General features: G+C 41.9%; 1 pseudogene; it reads right to left on the minus strand.

The window, feature by feature from the left end:
* Positions 1-1887: 1887 nt before the first annotated feature.
* Positions 1888-6968, minus strand: LOC139833759 (protein ALP1-like; annotated as a pseudogene).
* Between the last annotated feature and the right edge of the window lie 11253 nt (positions 6969-18221).

The following is an 18221-nucleotide window of genomic DNA, read 5'->3' on the forward strand; positions in this document are numbered from 1 at the left end:
ATCGTGTCATGGCAGCCAATTTTGTATTCAAGACCCAACCCAAACGAACGCAGACGGATACATTTTAATATTTATGTTGCATCAGATCGCTGAAGATGCCCTTGCTACTTAGAGCGAAACCAGTCAAAAAGGCTGGCGCGGTAGGAGACCTCTATTTCCGGATGGAGCACTAAACCTTTTTTTGGGTCGTCAACTGAGTCGTACAGCACCTTTACGAGCGTATACATGCATGGACGGTCTGCATGTAAAAAAGAGTGCAAATTTCCGGGCAACTGCATGCAGAGTACGTACAGCTGCATGCCAAGAGCTAAACTTTTGTTGACCTTGTAGGATAGAGTGCAGATAGAAAACGACCTCCGTCCCGTCGTGAAGGTCGGTCAGCCGTCAGCCGACCGAGACCCATCGTACGCAGGCTCTTTAATTACTTCAACACGGACACGGGTCATGAGTCTTCATTGCTAGCCATGCCGTATGAATATGTATGTCGACCCTTCCACGACTCCAGCGGACTCGTTTCCCACTTAAATTTCCTGGCCAAACCGTGTGCGCGGTCTTCCCAAAAAGCGGTTTTTGGCGCCAGCGGCGATTAGTCTGTGGTGCAGCCGTGCGAGAGCGAGTGAAGCTGACGCCGACTTGCTGCCGACTTCCTTGACCTGGCCATCATCGTCGGCCTCCCCTACAACAATCATCGTCCGTTCGACCGTTCCTGGAGGCTGTGCCTCTCCACGGGTCCCTTAATTCGTGCACTCTTTGAGGCGGGCTACATACAGCTACTTCATCTTTTTTGAAAAAATAAGTATAACCATTTTATTTATAATTTGGATTTATCAAAACTTAGGTGTATTTATACACTAAATAGCGTTTACATATATATAAATTAGCCAAATTTAATAATTTTTTACGAGATTTGCTAGTTGGCAGCTAGCTGAGAACCAACTTCGTGCTCAGTTAAATCCTACACCATTTATTTTGTATCGTGATTCGTGCTAGTTATGAGTTCCAATTTAGATTTAATAATATCATCTAACTGAGCACGAAATTAGTTATCGAGAAATAGTCCAAGTAGTACCGCCCTCGTTTAGACCAAATAAAACCTCCTCCCCCCCCCCCCCACACACACACACACAACTTGTGCACTTCTTTGGCTGTTACATCGAATGGTAGGGGCCGAGTCAAGTTCATGGATAGAAGGGGATCGGCGGTTGATTTAACTAAGGTCACGTTTGCTAGCCTGGTTCGGTTTGGGGCCTTCCTGGTGGCAATCTCCGTAGATCTTACCCCGTTGCCAACGAGTTCTTAGATACTTGATACTTTTATTGATTTGTTTAGTTGCTCTGAACGAAATTCTGTCTATCGGTGGACCAACAAAGGGCTCGTTTGGTTGTCTGGGCCTGATTCATGGCTCACTGGCGCAGCGGTGCAAGCACACTTGCACGTCCAGAACGAGCCACGGGCTAAAATTGGCCGGTTGTTTGTTAGGTCGGATTGCACCGGATGGGCCAAAAAGGACTTTCTGTTTGTTTGCCTGCATCCAAGCCCAAATCTCGATGAAGATGATATTGGGTCTGTTTGGTACCATCCATGCATGCCTAATGTTACCTCTTATCTACGACGGGTAGCCTTACTATGCTCTCACCTCCCATGACACAGAAATCAGAGTTCATGATAGTTGCAATCAGTTCACGAAATTATCCCTAGCTACTACGAATGGTAGTTCATAACATGTTGCTCCCTAGTTACTACGAATTGCAGTTTTTCATAACGGGGTCGTTCAACATACGGGGATCGAAAAGGGTTCGAGAAACAGGGGATCATAGGGGTTCTTCTTCTTCTTCACTTCTTCTTCTTCTTCACTTCTTCTTCATTTCTTCACTTCTTCACTTCTTGTCAGATGGTGGTGTTGCCTCTGGCTTCCCACATTGCACCTGTCCACTCTTGCCTCTTCACCTTCCAGGCATCATTGTCGCCTGCTTCCACGCCATGGCCGGTCTCTACTTCATCAAAAGTGACAACCTCTTTGAAGAACTCATCCTCGCCCCAACCTAGGATCCAGTTGTGAAGAATGCAGCATGCAAGAACCAGCTTTACCTGAGTGTCAAACATGTGGAACGGTTTCTGGTCAAGGACCTTGAACCTATTCTTCAATGCAGCAAAGGCCCTCTCAATGGTGACTCTAAGGCTGGAGTGTCTGAGATTGAACAACTCTCACTACAAGAAATCTGCCATAAGTTGACAAAATAGAGGTGTCACTGAAACGTCAATAATGGCTACTTGTGACGTTATGGTGACGCTTTTCAAAACGTCGAAAGCTGGGAGTCAGCAGTGACTGCTTAAGACATTCCAGTTGAAAACGTCGTAGAGCTTTGTGACGTTTTAAAATGTCACTGACGGCATGACGTTCCCAAAACGTCATGGGCACCTGCCCCCGAGTCCAGCGTGGCAATCCGACGTGGCAAAATTATGACGAAACCAAAACGTCTTAATTCGAAATCAGCCCAGTCCATTTCTGTATTCTACATGGGCCGAGCCCAATAATTCCAGCCTTTTACCGTAAGCATTGGCCTTTGTTTTGGTCCATTTCTGTTTTGGGCCTTAGCTGTTTTGCACCCTTTTTCTATTTTGGGCCTCACCATTTTTCCAGCCTTTCTCTATTTGGGCCTTAGCCTTTTACGATCCATTTATTCTTGGGTTGGTCAGGTTTATATTAACAAGATTAGACAATATATAAACATCAACACATGATGAAATCATCCATATAAGAGCAGTAACTGAATATATTACAATATTTCCACAAATCAGATATATATACAAGAAAGACACTGACAACAGATTCATATTTGTACTACAGTGACCCATTGCATTGTAGTGATCTCTGCTCAGTACTTGTTATTGTGTCCAGTGCCACCCCAAAGACATCCTGGGAAAAACGAGCAGTTCCAGATCCAGTTCCAGATTCACATTACAGGGACATTCAGTTCCAGATTCACATTACAAGGAATTGTCCGCACCTGCTCGAGGTCGTCCACAGCCAAGCAGCGTCCTCCTCCCGGCGACATCATCAACGCGCTGGCTGCCGGCAAAGGCGTGAACCCAGGCAGCCAGGGTGACACACCATTACAACCTGCGCTGCAGCAGAAGGTCCCAATTATCGGTAGCTGATCTAACCTGATGAAAGGAATGACACCAAAATTCAATCAGTAAACACCTAACTCAATCGAATATATACTAATCAGGGCATGATTAACTGTCAAACAGCAAGAAACAACAAATTGCAGTAGGCAGCCCAGCGCAACATTAGCATGATCACGAGAGACAAATGTTCCCCAAATTAGAATGGCCTTCAACATACAAAGAGGACCAAGTGCATTTTTTAATATTCAGCTAGGAATTCTACAAAATATTTTCAGTCTATAAAAGTTCCAGCCTGAAAGGTTACAAAATAAAATGTGCATCTCAACAATGGAATAAGCTTAAAGATGGATACACATATCGCAGGAAAACTGGGGATGCCATGACAAGATAATATGCATCATCAAGATGGAGTCAGCAATTATGTTACTGCTAGGTCAATGGTTCAGGCTCGACAGCATCTCACCAGCTCGCACCTAGCCAGTTCCAAGAAGCACACCTCGCCTGCGCTAGCAGCAGCGTATCTCTATGATATGCAACCATTGCCATCAGGAAGTTACTCTACTGCAAGAAAATTAAGTCTAGTTGAAGAAAAATTAGTACTCCAAGATGGTGTAAAGCAACCATTGACTTTACTCCTATGGCTGGCATCTAGACAGCAAGCACGCACTGTTGTAGTAATCAGTAAAAGGACCCTAGGAAAGCATCTACACATTGTTGAACTAATACACGTTGTGTCAGGTTTGATACAACCCTAGAGGAGTAGTACTAAAATAATTCAGTACATTGCATACTTGGTAAAATAATTGCCTCCAGACAGCAGCAAATACTCATGCGCCACAAATGAGCAAGGGGATACACAGACACGCATGGAACAAGCTAACAAATCAATAAACACTATCACGTTAAAAAAGAACACATGAAATTGCATCCAACAGTAAACTAGGAATGAACAGATCTAACTTCCATAAGGAACCAATTCTCATGTTCAACCAGGAACAAGTGTAAGATACATCACAATGACATTACTGAAATCACTAAGATAATCGTAACAAGGCACAAACCTCAACGATGGTAAGCAAACTTCGGAAGCAAACAGCTTACTTCAACAACCTATAGAACCACACAAGCTTGGTGTTAGCATAAAGAATATAAAGTGTAAAAGGTACTTGACTTGTAAAGTAACATGGCATCTATACATGACCTAGCAAGCTATAATAAAAATCATGGTAATAGTAGCTACTAAATATCTCAACCAGTTTCTCTGTGCATAAAGAACTATTGTTCCTTATTTAGTTATAGACAGAAATTAGAGCAACTTCCTGAACAAACAAAAATATATCATTTCACAATCCAATTGTTCATTCTGATCTTTGGCTCCTCAGATGTATCATCTGCAAGCACGATGCAGATTCTGTCCTTTCTCTTCTGACCCTGCAACACAGCGATGAGAAAAGTTAGCAGGCATTCATTTAAAAATTCCTCTGAATTATATCAGAAACAAGCCGCAGATTTACAAAGCAATAAATCATACAACCTGAAGTTTAAAAAACATCACCGATAATTATCGAGGAAACCGAAGTCTCCTGCTTGCAGACAAACATAAGTTAGTTCGTTATATCGTAGCTTGGTTAACTATCATGGATGTAGAACAGCTAGCTAGAGTGTACTATTAATGGGTTTTTGCTGAGCTTCATCTCATTAACTGAACTCAACTTGAGCTGTTAGGGGATGTGGATATTGATTAAAATCATAGCTACTACGTAATGTGCTATTATTAGTTATGGATTTCATCAGTCCAAACAAGAACGATGGAGGACAAATTAAGAAACATTCACTTATCGCTTTTGGACTGAACCAACACGCATGCCATATAGATAACCAATTTTGCATAGCACGATCAAAATTCAGATCGAATCTACTACACGTAGTCTCTGGATGTACACCTAGCTCGTACAAATGCACACCAAAGAACTCCCTACTGATCTGGACATGCGAGCCGAGCAAACTATAAGTCAGAATCCATGTTCTTGGCTGGTCCACTCAACGCAAATTAAGAACAAGGAACATCACCACGAATCAGAGGGCGAGGGTAACGGGAGTCCTCACCTTGGACGGCAAGCGCGCGGTGGATGCTGACGAGGTCACCGGCGGCGATGTGGGGGAGGACGACCGAGGGGCTGCGGCGGAGCTGCCTCATGGAGGACCCGTGGAAGAAGGGGCCCCGAAGCTGCGCTTGGGGCTCGCCGGCGCCGCGCCTTTGTGGTCGCCGTAGGCGTGCAGTGCGTCAGCTACCCTGGCCACGCGCGCGACATGTCTGGCTAGCTGTTGAAGCCTGGCCACTGGCGAGAAGGGGCAGCACGGCGGGCGTGCTCCCTCGATCTATATGGGGTCAGCCGCAGGGGAGAAATCCCACGAGGGGTGATGGGTGTCGACCGGTCGAGGGTGAGGGGCCGGAGGTGGTGCGGAGGGGAGGAGAGGCGCCGGAGGTCTGCGGTGGCCGGTGATGTGGCGCCGGGGAAGGAAGAGATCTGTGAGAGGCGGCGCACGAGGGTGTGTGGAGGAGACGAGGGAGGGGTCTGTGAGAGGAGTAGGTGGGGTTGGATACGGGCTGACCTAGAAAAATTTTGGTCTCCCGCGGCCCAAAATCGAAAGCCTGTGGCGCCAACACCAATTTCACAACGCGCGCATAGGCAAAATGGATGACATGGCAGCCAAACACATACCATTGTATTGAGCCAAATGCCAATGACGTTATTGATTTGTCGCAGTCGGCAGTGGAAAAACGTCGTAGGCCACTTAATTTTGCTAATGACGTTTTGACCTAAATTGCCAATGACGTTTTTGCCCAATAACGTCACAATTTTCTAGGGTTTTGCCTCCCCCGAGTGGCCAACGACGATCAAAGCTAGGAACATCATAAAGCTATGACATTTTGATTTCCAGTCATAAAAAAAACGTCATATTATGGCAGATTTCTTGTAGTGTCTCTCGCATTCAGAGGTCGGTGCTTCGCAGAGAACTCGTTGAGGTGGTACCTTGTTTTCCTGAAGGGAGGTAGAATTCCAGGTCGGCATGCATATCCAGCATCTCCAAGGTAGAACTTACCGTCAGGGATTTGCAACCCATCAGGCCTTGATAAGCTGGCGGCCAGGATTCTGGCATCATGAGCTGAACCCTCCCACCCAGCAACCACGTAGGTGAACCTCATATCGAAATCCACAGCCTAGAACGTTCTGGCTGGTGTAGTCCTTCCTCCCGCGGAATGCTGCAGACATTGATCTCGGTACCTTCGCAGTGACATGAGTACCATCAATAGCCCCAATGCAATCCTGGAAAAAGATTAGCATACAATCATGTTTCTGACAGTAGCACACATCTGATAGGTACAAAGAACATGATTTTGTACTCACCCTGAAATAGGGGAACCACTTGTAGCTCTTCTTGATCTTGGTTGGTGTGTTCATTGATGCTGGCATGATCATTTCACCTCTAAGCTCCCCAATTACGTACAACACCTACTGGAAGTACCGAGAAATAGTCTCCGTGGATCTCCTGAATGTGTTATGGATGACTCTGAACCTCTGGTTATGACCGACGACATGAAGAAACATTGCGACTTGTTCTTCGATAGAGGTGTGGATGCTATCAGTCAGCAGTCCTCTTTCCCTGAACGTTTTCACAAGTGCATAGAAAGGGGCTCTTCTCATCCGTAGTATCTGGATGGCCTCTACGTCGTTGCAGTTGTAGATGTTGTTTAGGTTGGCAATTCTCTCCTGATCTCGTTGTAACATAGGTCCGTAAGTCACACGAGGAAAAGAATCCAGTAGGCATAACATCCCGCTGTCCCTCCGGCGAAAGGAGAGACCAAAGCTGGACCCAATGCGCCACCATATGAATAACCTGTAAAAAGTGAAAAGGATTTTTCCTGTTAAAGATAATATCATTTCTGACCCTCCATATAGACCAACATAAAGCAGAGACCCCAATTCAGATAAAAGTCTTAGATTGTCTATCTACTCCATTCAACCAATTGCCAAACATATTAATAATATTTGATGGAGGTGGAAGATCATAAGTGAAAGTAACTGTACGCCAAAGAAGTTTAGCTAAAGGGCACTCCAAGAAGAGATGTTGGATAGTCTCCTGATCCCCGCAGAAAACACATCTCGTACACCCGCTCCAGTGTTGCTTTGCTAAGTTATCTTTAGTTAATAGAATCTTATTAATCAAGAACCACATGAAAATCTTTATCTTATGGGGAACCTTAACCTTCCAGAGATACTTTCGCAAAAAAGGAGTATGGTCATTCATAAGATCTTCATACATAGATTTAACCGTAAAAAATCCCGTGGATCTCAAATCCCAAACAAAACGATCATTATCTTGACTCAAGTTCACTCTCATCAATTTGCGACATAAGTTTACTCATGAAAACCACTTATTACCACTCAACACTGTACGAAAAGTAATATTGAGTGGGGTTTGAGCTAGTACATGGGCCACTGTTACATTCTTGTGATGTACAATATTATATAAGGATGGATACTGCTGTGCTAAAGGAGTTTTTCCTAACCACGTATCTTCCCAGAAGCGAGTATTCAAACCATTTCCCCCTTTGAAAGAACCTCTAGAAAAGAACTCCCCCTTAACCTCCATCAATCCCTTCCAAAAGGGAGAATCAGTAGGTTTAGCATGCACATCAGATAAAGTCTTATGTCTTAGGTACTTATTCTGTAGTAGCTCTTGCCACACCCCTTCTTCATTAAGAAGTTTAAAGAGCCATTTACTCAGGAGACATTTGTTTTTAATCTCAAGGACCTCAATACCAAGCCCCCCTTGATCTTTAGGGTGACACACAATATTCCATTTTGTAAGTCCATATTTTATTTTATTTTCCTCAGACTGCCATAAGAACCTAGATCTATAGAAGTCCAGACGTTTCATTACCCCAACGGGTATTTCTAGGAAAGACAACATAAACATAGGTAAACTTGATAATACTGAATTGATAAGGACTAACCTATCACCGTAGGATTGTAATTTCCCTTTCCAGCATCCCAATTTGCTTTCAAATCGGGTCTCAACCGGATACCAATCAGAATTTCTTAATTTTCTGTAATGAATGGGAATACCCAAATATCTAAAGGGAAGTGAGCCAGCATCACATCCAAAGATATGCTTGTACTGATCGTCCTCCTCCTTGGCCTTTCCAAAACAAAAAAATCTCACTTTTGTGGAAGTTAATCTTTAGTCCTGATAGTTCCTCAAATAGATATAGTATTAATTTCATGTTAACCGCCTTTTGTAGGTCATGTTCCAAAAAAAGAATTGTATCATCGGCGTATGGTAGTATGGAGAGACCACCCTCAACAAGATGGGGTACGAGCCCTCCTACTTGACTATCTTCTTTTGCTTTCTCAATTAAGATAGCCAACATATCAACTACAATATTAAAAAGCATTGGAGACAAAGGGTCCCCTTGCCGTAATCCTTTCTTTGTTTGGAAATAATGACCAATGTAATCATTAACCTTGACACCTACACTTCCTCCTTGAACAAACTGTTGTAGTAATTGGCCCCATTCAGGAGCAAAACCCTTCATCCTCATTGTCCGTTGCAAAAAAAGCCATTTCACCTTATCATAAGCTTTTTCAAAATCAATTTTAAACAAAACCCCATCAATCTTTTTTGTGTGTAACTCATGGATTGGTTCATGTAGGATGACCACTCCTTCCAAAATATTCCTACCCGGCATAAATGCAGATTGAGTTGGTTTTATCACTCTTGGAGCAATCCTTGAGATGCGATTTGTACCAGCCTTCATAAATTTTTTAAAGCATACATTTAGGAGACAAATAGGTCTATATTATTGAATCTGTACTGCATCTTCTTTCTTTGGAAGTAATGTGATTACGCCAAAATTCAATTTGTAGAGGGGCAATTCCCCCTTACTAAACTGAGAGAATGGCGCCATTAAATCTTGTTTTATAACTTTCCAGAACTTTTGGTAAAACTCAGCTGGGAAACCATCCGGACTATGAGCTTTATTAAGTTCCATCTGTGAGATTGCCTCAAACACCTCCTCTTCAGTAAAAGGAGCTATCAGAATCTCATTCTCCGCCTGTGAAATTTGCGGTATGTCATGTACTGCATTCTCCACTAAGGATATAGTGCTGGGTGCCGGCACCCCAAATAATTTCTTATAGAATTCAGTAATATATACCTTCAAATTATGTTCCCCAACAATAGTTCCCTCTTCTTGTTCTAATTGGAAAATTTTCTTTTTGTGATGTTTGCCATTTGCAATTAAATGAAAGTATTTCGTGTTGTTGCCCCCTCCTGAATATGTTTAACCTTCGCTCTTTGAGCCCATTTATATTCCTCTTCCCTCCTTAATTTATTTAAACTTTCATTAGCTTTTTTGAGCTCATCCCTTTCATTCAAACTCAAAGGGTCTGATTCTGCTTTTAAATCCAAATGATCAATAATATTTAATAATCTTTCTTTTTCCTTTTTATACTTTCTATTTTGATTCTTTGCCCATCCCTTCAGAAATCTTCTTAAGTGTCTTAACTTATTTAACCAATTATCAATGGGATCCGACCCTATCAAAACCGAATTCCACTCCTTTACTATTATATCAAAAAAAAACCTTCATGTCGGAACTAATATAGCTCAAAGGAGAAATTTGACTTATTGCCCAGATGTGCTTTCACTCCTGAATCAATAAGTATCGGAGTGTGATCGGAATCGGATCTAGACAGAGCACGCACTGTAACTAATGGGAATTTCTGCTCCCAAGTAATAGATGCCAACACTCTATCTAACTTCTCATATGTAGGTACATCTCGATGACTGGCCCACATAAATTACCTCCCAGTGAGTACAATTTCACGTAGGTTTAGAAATGCATGAAGTAGGGTTGTTAGCCTCCAAACGGCATGAACCTGGGTGATCCACCATGTTCTTATGCTCAGACCATTCTTGGAAAAACCTCGGAGGCGCACAAGATCCCCATGCTGAACAAATAAAGGGAATATGCAGTATGTCCATGTTCGCGCACACGACATATAGAAAACAATACTCAAACAAAAAAAATAGGTTGCCTCATAGAAGCAATTTATTTGAAGCCATATAGATAGGACTGGTAACATAATTTCATTGTAGGGATTCGTTGCATAGAAAACAAAAAATTTCCTACCGCGAGAACGCAATCCAAGCCAAGATGCAATCTAGAAGACGGGAGCAACGAGGGGATGATCAAGACTCACCCTTGAAGATTTCCAAAGCCTATAAGAGTAGGCTCTTATTGCTGCGGTAGACGATCACTTGCCGCTTGCAAAAGCGCGTAGAAGATCTTGATCACGGTGCCACGATCGGGCAGCACCTCCGTACTCGGTCACACGTACGGTGTTGATGACGACGTCCTTCTCCCCGTTCCAGCGGGCAGCGGAAGTAGTAGATCCTCCTCGGAATCCCGGCAGCACGACGGCGTGGTGGCGGTGGTGGTGGAGAACTCCGGCAGGGCTTCGCCTATGCGCTGCGGGAGTATTATGTGGAGGAGGAGAGGCTAGGGTTTGGGGAGAGGGGGTGGCTAGGGCGCCGGCCATGGGCAGCCCTAGGTGGTGCGGCCAAGAGTGGCTGCCCCCCTCCCTCTCCTCCTCATTATATAGGTGGAAATCCCCAAGAGTTGTAGTCCAAGTCTTCGAATAAGACCCCAACAACAAAACCTCCCATAGGTGGGAAACCTACTCAAGGGGGGAGTCCTACCCAAGGTGGGACTCCCACCTTTCCCTTAGGTGGGGTGGCCGGCCACCTATGGTGGAGTCCACCTGGGACTCCACCCCTTAGGGTTTGGCTGGCCATGCAAGGGGGACTCCACTTTCCATGGTGATTTCTTCCGGACTTTTCTAGAACCTTCTAGAACCAGCCATAAATGCACCGGATCATTTCCAAACTTGGAATATGACTTCCTATATATGAATCTTATTCTCTGGACCATTCCGGACCTCCTCGTGATGTCCTGGATCCCATCCGAGACTCCGAACAAAACTTCGAACTCCATTCCTTATTCCATATCTACTTAAACGACATCAAACCTTAAGTGTGTCACCCTACGGTTCGCGAACTATGTAGACATGGTCGAGATCTCTCTCCGACCAATAACCAATAGCGGGATCTGGAGATCCATAATGGGCCCACATATTCAACGATGACTTAGTGATCGAATGAACCATTCACATATGATACCAATTCCCTTTGTCACGCGATATTTTACTTGTCCGAGGTTTGATCATCGGTATCTCTATACCTTGTTCAACCTCGTTTCCTGACAAGTACTCTTTACTCGTACCGTGGTATGTGGTCTCTTATGAACCATTCATATGCTTGCAAGCTATTTAGACGACATTCCACCGAGAGGGCCCAGAGTATATCTATCCGTCATCGGGATGGACAAATCCCACTGTTGATCCATATGCCTCAACTCATACTTTCCGGATACTTAATCCCACCTTTATAACCACCCATTTACGCAGTGGCGTTTGATGTAATCAAAGTACCTTTCCAGCATAAGTGATTTACATGATCTCATGGTCATAAGGATTAGGTAACTATGTATCAAAAGCTTATAGCAAATAACTTAATGACGTGATCTTATGCTACGCTTAATTGGGTGTGTCCATTACATCATTCACATAATGATATAACCTTGTTATTAATAACATCCAATGTTCATGATTATGAAACTAATCATCTATTAATCAACAAGCTAGTTAAGAGGCTTTACTAGGGACTCATTGTTGTTTACATAACACACATGTATCAATGTTTCGGTTAATACAATTATAGCATGGTATATAAACATTTATCATAAACATAAAGATATATAATAACCACTTTTATTATTGCCTCTTGGGCATATCTCCAACAGTCTCCCACTTGCACTAGAGTCAATAATCTAGATTACATTGTAATGTACCTAACACCTATGGCATTCTGGTGTTGGTCATACTTTGCCCTAGGGAGAGCTTTAGTCAACGGTTCTGACACACTCAGAAACGTATGTATTTTGCAATTCATTTGCGTCTTCACGCATCACTCATTTTCCAAATGAGTCGGCATTAAATATGTTTGGTCTTCTGGTGGAACCTTAATTCCACGGTCTGAAATAAGTCACTAATATTGTCATACACAATATAGCTTCAAGGTTCTGACACTATCGGAACTACACCAAGTTCTCAAAGAACCTCTTGACTTAACATCCTCAGTCATTGTCAAAACAACGACATATTCTGCCTTCGTTTGTAGAATCCATCACAACATTTAGAACTCTTCTAAATCTAGCATTGTGCTACCTTTTAAACAACACTTAGCCTAATTTTGAGATTGAAATTTTATTTTTATATGTGACAAAACCAATATCGGTGCAACACCTTACAGCGATTTGTTTGTCATTTCTCCATACAAAACTATTTATATATCCTTGGTTCTTCTAAAGTACACAGGGATATTCTTACTGTTTGTCCAATGATTATCACATGAATCATTCTGGTATATGCTCCTAACATTTTAGAGCACAGGACATCTGATTGTGTACATATTAATTGTGATCTAAATCACTCATGTGTTTTTACTCATTGAGTGTCAGATACACTCAAGTTTGTTAAAACTTCACATGACAAGAACATTTTCTTAATATTTCTATATTGAACTACTTCAATATCCTTTCTATGTACTTTGACTTAAACTTATTATGTGTTTCAATCTATCTTCATAGATCTTGACACTAAATATGTTTCAGTCCATATCCTTTCATTGAAGTTAATTCTCAATGAAACCTTTTATAATCAAGTATATAATTACATCATTTATAACCAACTATATGTATCTACATAAAGTATTATAAATATGTCTCAGCGCTCCCACTTAATTTCTTGCAAATGCAAGCCTCTTCATCGTTTCTGATGAAATCAAAAACTCTTTGACTATTTCATCCGGTGAAGATTCCAACTCCGTGATACTCACTTCATCCAATTGAAGTTTGTTTACCTATCTAGTATTCCACGGACTAGCAAAACAATTGGTTGTATCTTGTATACACCTTTAATACACACTTCTGTTAAGTAATGTATTTTGCCATCCTACTATCATATCTCATGAAAGAAATATGTAGCGTTTACTAGAATAATCCACATAGACTATAAGCATTGCTACGGAAGATCTAATCTTATCGTAGTCAACTCTTTGAACTTTGTCGTAAACAATTTTTCGACAAGTCGAGCTTATTCAAGGATATTCCATCCAAGTCCATCAATTTTATAGATCCGTTTACTTTCAAAAAGTATTCATCTATCTTGGATTTCATGACGTATAGCCATTTTAACGAAGTCAGGGCCCATCATAACTTCTTTGTATGTAGTTGGTTTATCATTGTTCAAAAACAATCCTTTGTTCACAAATCATTTATTTGATCACAAAGTAAACCATACCTACAAGGTTCAATAAGTACTTCGATCTCCATGACTATAACATTTTGTAGACATGGGAGCCATGATCGTCGTGGCCGCTTCCGGAACCAATTCCGATGCTGTGCTACTCTGATCATTATGCTCAGGTTCATAAACCTTATCAAGTTTATTGTCCTCCCACTCAAATACTTCGCTAAAAACAATTTCTTGGAAATAAGTAAGAAACATCGATAAACACTTTTGTCTTTGTCTCCATAGTGGAAAGAATTCCCAATCAATTCTGTGGGATAACCAACAAAGACATTCATCCGATTTTGGTTGTAAACTTATTTACTTTATGCTTATGCATTCCAAAATTTAAGAAAGGACTATTAGGGTTCATACCCATACCATAACTCGTATGGTGTCATTTCAACGGATCATGATGTTGCTCTATTTAGTGTAAAAGCAGTAGTCACTAAAGCATAATCCACAAAAATATAATAGCATCAATATTTTATCTCATCATTGACCCAACAAGGTTTGGATACATCTCTCGGATACTCCATCATCACTATGATACTCCAAGAAACGTGAGTTGTAGAACAATTTCATAACTCTCTTAGATGTTCGCTAAAACTCGTAATTCAAATATTTCCACTATGATCCAATCATAGATATTTGACTTTTCTATTACGATGATTTCCACCTCATGCTGAAATTTATTTGAATCCATTCAAATGTTTCAAACTTCTTCCTTATCGAATATATCCACATATATATACTCAATTCATTGTTGGAAGTTTTCATGAAGTAGAAGAATCTCCCGCACAACCTATGCCCAGTGAACCACATACATCATCATGTATTTTTCCACTAAGTTAGTTGCCCGTTCAACTCTTGGCCTATGAACGGTATTTCAGTCATTCTCTTTAGAAAAGATTTGCAAGCGCCAAACGATTCGAAAATCGAATGACTCCAAAAAATCCATTTGCATGGAGTTCCTTCATGCGTTCCTTTCTAATATGACCTAAATTGCGGTTCCATAAATAAGTGGAATTCAAATCATTTGCCTTATGGCATTTTAGCGTTAGTATTATGTATGTGTGTTTCACCATTAAGATTTATAATAACTTATCCATCGTACATGGAGTAATGTCATAATTTGAACAACTCATTGTTTTCATTTGACCAGAGCAAAATAACAATTATTAAGTTCTTTATTATAAATTCTAAGGGCTAGATAGGATGCCAACGATGAATATAATAACACTTTATTTTTGTTCCAGAAGTGCATTCCTATCATATTCCTTGTCAGTCACTTAGGCCATTGTATTCTTGTATTGCGTTGTATGACATTTCATACCAACCAATATGGTACTAATACCCAAGAATTTCATTGTGTGACCAAACTAGGAATACAACCATAACATGTATATCATGTATATACACCTGAGCTTGACTTTCTAGTCTTCTCTTTTCTTTCTGCCAAAATATCTTTTGTAGTTTCTCTTTTAGCTTTCCTCATTATTCAGAAAATACTTCACCTTCAATAACTTCTAGGTTTGTTGGTCAAATACCAATAACCTTGAGGTTCTTACTCTGAAGTTGATCATCATATGACAAGTGTTTCAGATTTCACTATTAGTAACTTTGTAATATGATGAACAATTTCACTCATAATTTTATCCATCATATCATTACGACTTTTCCGAGACCATGTCTGTACATGCTAGGCTCGTAAAGTTTAACCTCAGTATTCGCATGTGCAAATCTGGCTTGCACCCGTTGTATGCACACGTAGAATCTATAACACCCGATCATCACGTGATGCTACGAAACGACGAGTCTTAGCAACGATGCATACTAAGGACGATCACTTCATGGATATGCGAATATCGTTAGTGCCCCAATAGTTGGAGGATTGGGACGCCTTGCGTCTTCAACCTTCCTACATTCCCATAAAACTTATGAGTTTATGTAGTCTCACCAAATTATATTCTATCATCTTGCAATAAGGTCTTAGATATCACATATATCTCATACCTTGATTATTTCTGAAAACTAAATTTTCAGCTCCTTACTTTTCAAACAGATTTGAACTTCAAGTTTCACGGAGACAAGATAACTTTAGGTACTAATTGAAACCATAGCTCTTTGAATCAACAATGTGAGGTTTACTAAAAGTTTGCAATAGGACTTAATCATTTTTTGATTCTTTAACAATACGGTACCAGTCCGTAAACTTTCTTGTTAGATTTTAACAGTATTTCTATCTCAATTACAAGACTAACGCTTGGTAGAAAAATGGATGCCAATACTACAAATTAATTCAAAATACTACTCAGACTATGTTTATGATAATTAGTTCATGTTTTAATCTAATTACTAATGAACTCCCACTTAATACAACATCCCTCATAGTTGTTAAGTGGTACACGATCCACATCCACTACACCAAAACCGATCATCACGTGAGATGATGTAGCTTCAATGGTGAACATCAACATGTTGATCATATCATCCATATGACTCGTGTTCAACCTTTCGGTTTCCGTTGTCCCGAGGCCATGTCTGTACATGCTAGGCTCGTCAAGCAAACCCAAGTATTCCGCGTGTGCAACATGGCTTACACCCGTTGTATGTGAACGTTGAGTCTATCACATCCGATCATCACGAGATGCTTCGAAACAACGAACTGTGCAACGGTGCATACGAGGGGAGAACACTTTATTATCTTGATATTAATGTGAGGGATCATCTTATAATGCTACCGTCGCGATCTAAGCAAAATAAGATGCATAAAGGATTAACATCACATGCAATTCATATGTAATATGATATGGCCCTTTAGTCTTTGCGCCTTCGATCTTCATCTCCAAAGCACGGACATGATCTCCATCATCAACGGGCATGATCTCCATCATCGTCGGCGTAGCGTCAAGGTCCATGGCGACGTCTTCATGATTGTTCACCTCATGTAGCAACTATTACAACTACTTTGAAATACTACTCAACATGAAATTTAAAGACAACCATAAGGCTCCTGCCGGTTGCCACAATACAATAATGATCATCTCATACATAGTCATCATCACATTATGGCCATATCACATCACCAAACCCTGCAAAAACAAGTTAGACGTTCTCTAATTTGGTTTGCATATTTTACGTGGTTTAGGGTTTTCGAGTGAGTTCCAATCTACCTACGAACATGAACCACAGCAGTGATACTAGTGTTGTCAATAGAAGAGTAAATTGAATCTTCACTATAGTAGGAGAGACAGACACCCGCAAAGCCACTTATGCAATACAAGTTGCATATCGAGCGTGGAGCAAATCTCATGAACGCGGTCATGTAAAGTTAGCCCGAGCCGCTTCATCCAACTATGCCACAAAGATGCAAAGTACTCAAACTAAAGACAACAAAAACATCAACGCCCACAAAACCATTGTGTTCTACTCGTGCAACCATCTATGCATAGACACGGCTCTGATACCACTGCAGGGATTCGTTGCATAGAAAACAAAAAAATTCCTACCGTGAGAACGCAATCCAAGCCAAGATGCAATCTAGAAGACGGGAGCAACGAGGGGATGATCAAGACTCACCCTTGAAGATTTCCAAAGCCTATAAGAGTAGGCTCTTATTGCTGCGGTAGACGATCACTTGCCGCTTGCAAAAGCGCGTAGAAGATCTTGATCACGGTGCCACGATCGGGCAGCACCTCCGTACTCGGTCACACGTACGGTGTTGATGACGACGTCCTTCTCCCCGTTCCAGCGGGCAGCGGAAGTAGTAGATCCTCCTCGGAATCCCGGCAGCACGACGGCGTGGTGGCGGTGGTGGTGGAGAACTCCGGCAGGGCTTCGCCTATGCGCTGCGGGAGTATTATGTGGAGGAGGAGAGGCTAGGGTTTGGGGAGAGGGGGTGGCTAGGGCGCCGGCCATGGGCAGCCCTAGGTGGTGCGGCCAAGAGTGGCTGCCCCCCTCCCTCTCCTCCTCATTATATAGGTGGAAATCCCCAAGAGTTGTAGTCCAAGTCTTCGAATAAGACCCCAACAACAAAACCTCCCATAGGTGGGAAACCTACTCAAGGGGGGAGTCCTACCCAAGGTGGGACTCCCACCTTTCCCTTAGGTGGGGTGGCCGGCCACCTATGGTGGAGTCCACCTGGGACTCCACCCCTTAGGGTTTGGCTGGCCATGCAAGGGGGACTCCACTTTCCATGGTGATTTCTTCCGGACTTTTCTAGAACCTTCTAGAACCTGCCATAAATGCACCGGATCATTTCCAAACTTGGAATATGACTTCCTATATATGAATCTTATTCTCCGGACCATTCCGGACCTCCTCGTGATGTCCTGGATCCCATCCGAGACTCCGAACAAAACTTCGAACTCCATTCCTTATTCCATATCTACTTAAACGACATCAAACCTTAAGTGTGTCACCCTACGGTTCGCGAACTATGTAGACATGGTCGAGATCTCTCTCCGACCAATAACCAATAGCGGGATCTGGAGATCCATAATGGCTCCCACATATTCAACGATGTGATCGAATGAACCATTCTGTAATATCCCAGGTAATGGGGTTACAAAATTAGAGGAAACAGATGTGTGCATTGCATTCATGCAT

Source organism: Lolium perenne, chromosome 7 (assembly GCF_019359855.2).
Source record: "Lolium perenne isolate Kyuss_39 chromosome 7, Kyuss_2.0, whole genome shotgun sequence".
Taxonomy (NCBI): domain Eukaryota; kingdom Viridiplantae; phylum Streptophyta; class Magnoliopsida; order Poales; family Poaceae; genus Lolium; species Lolium perenne.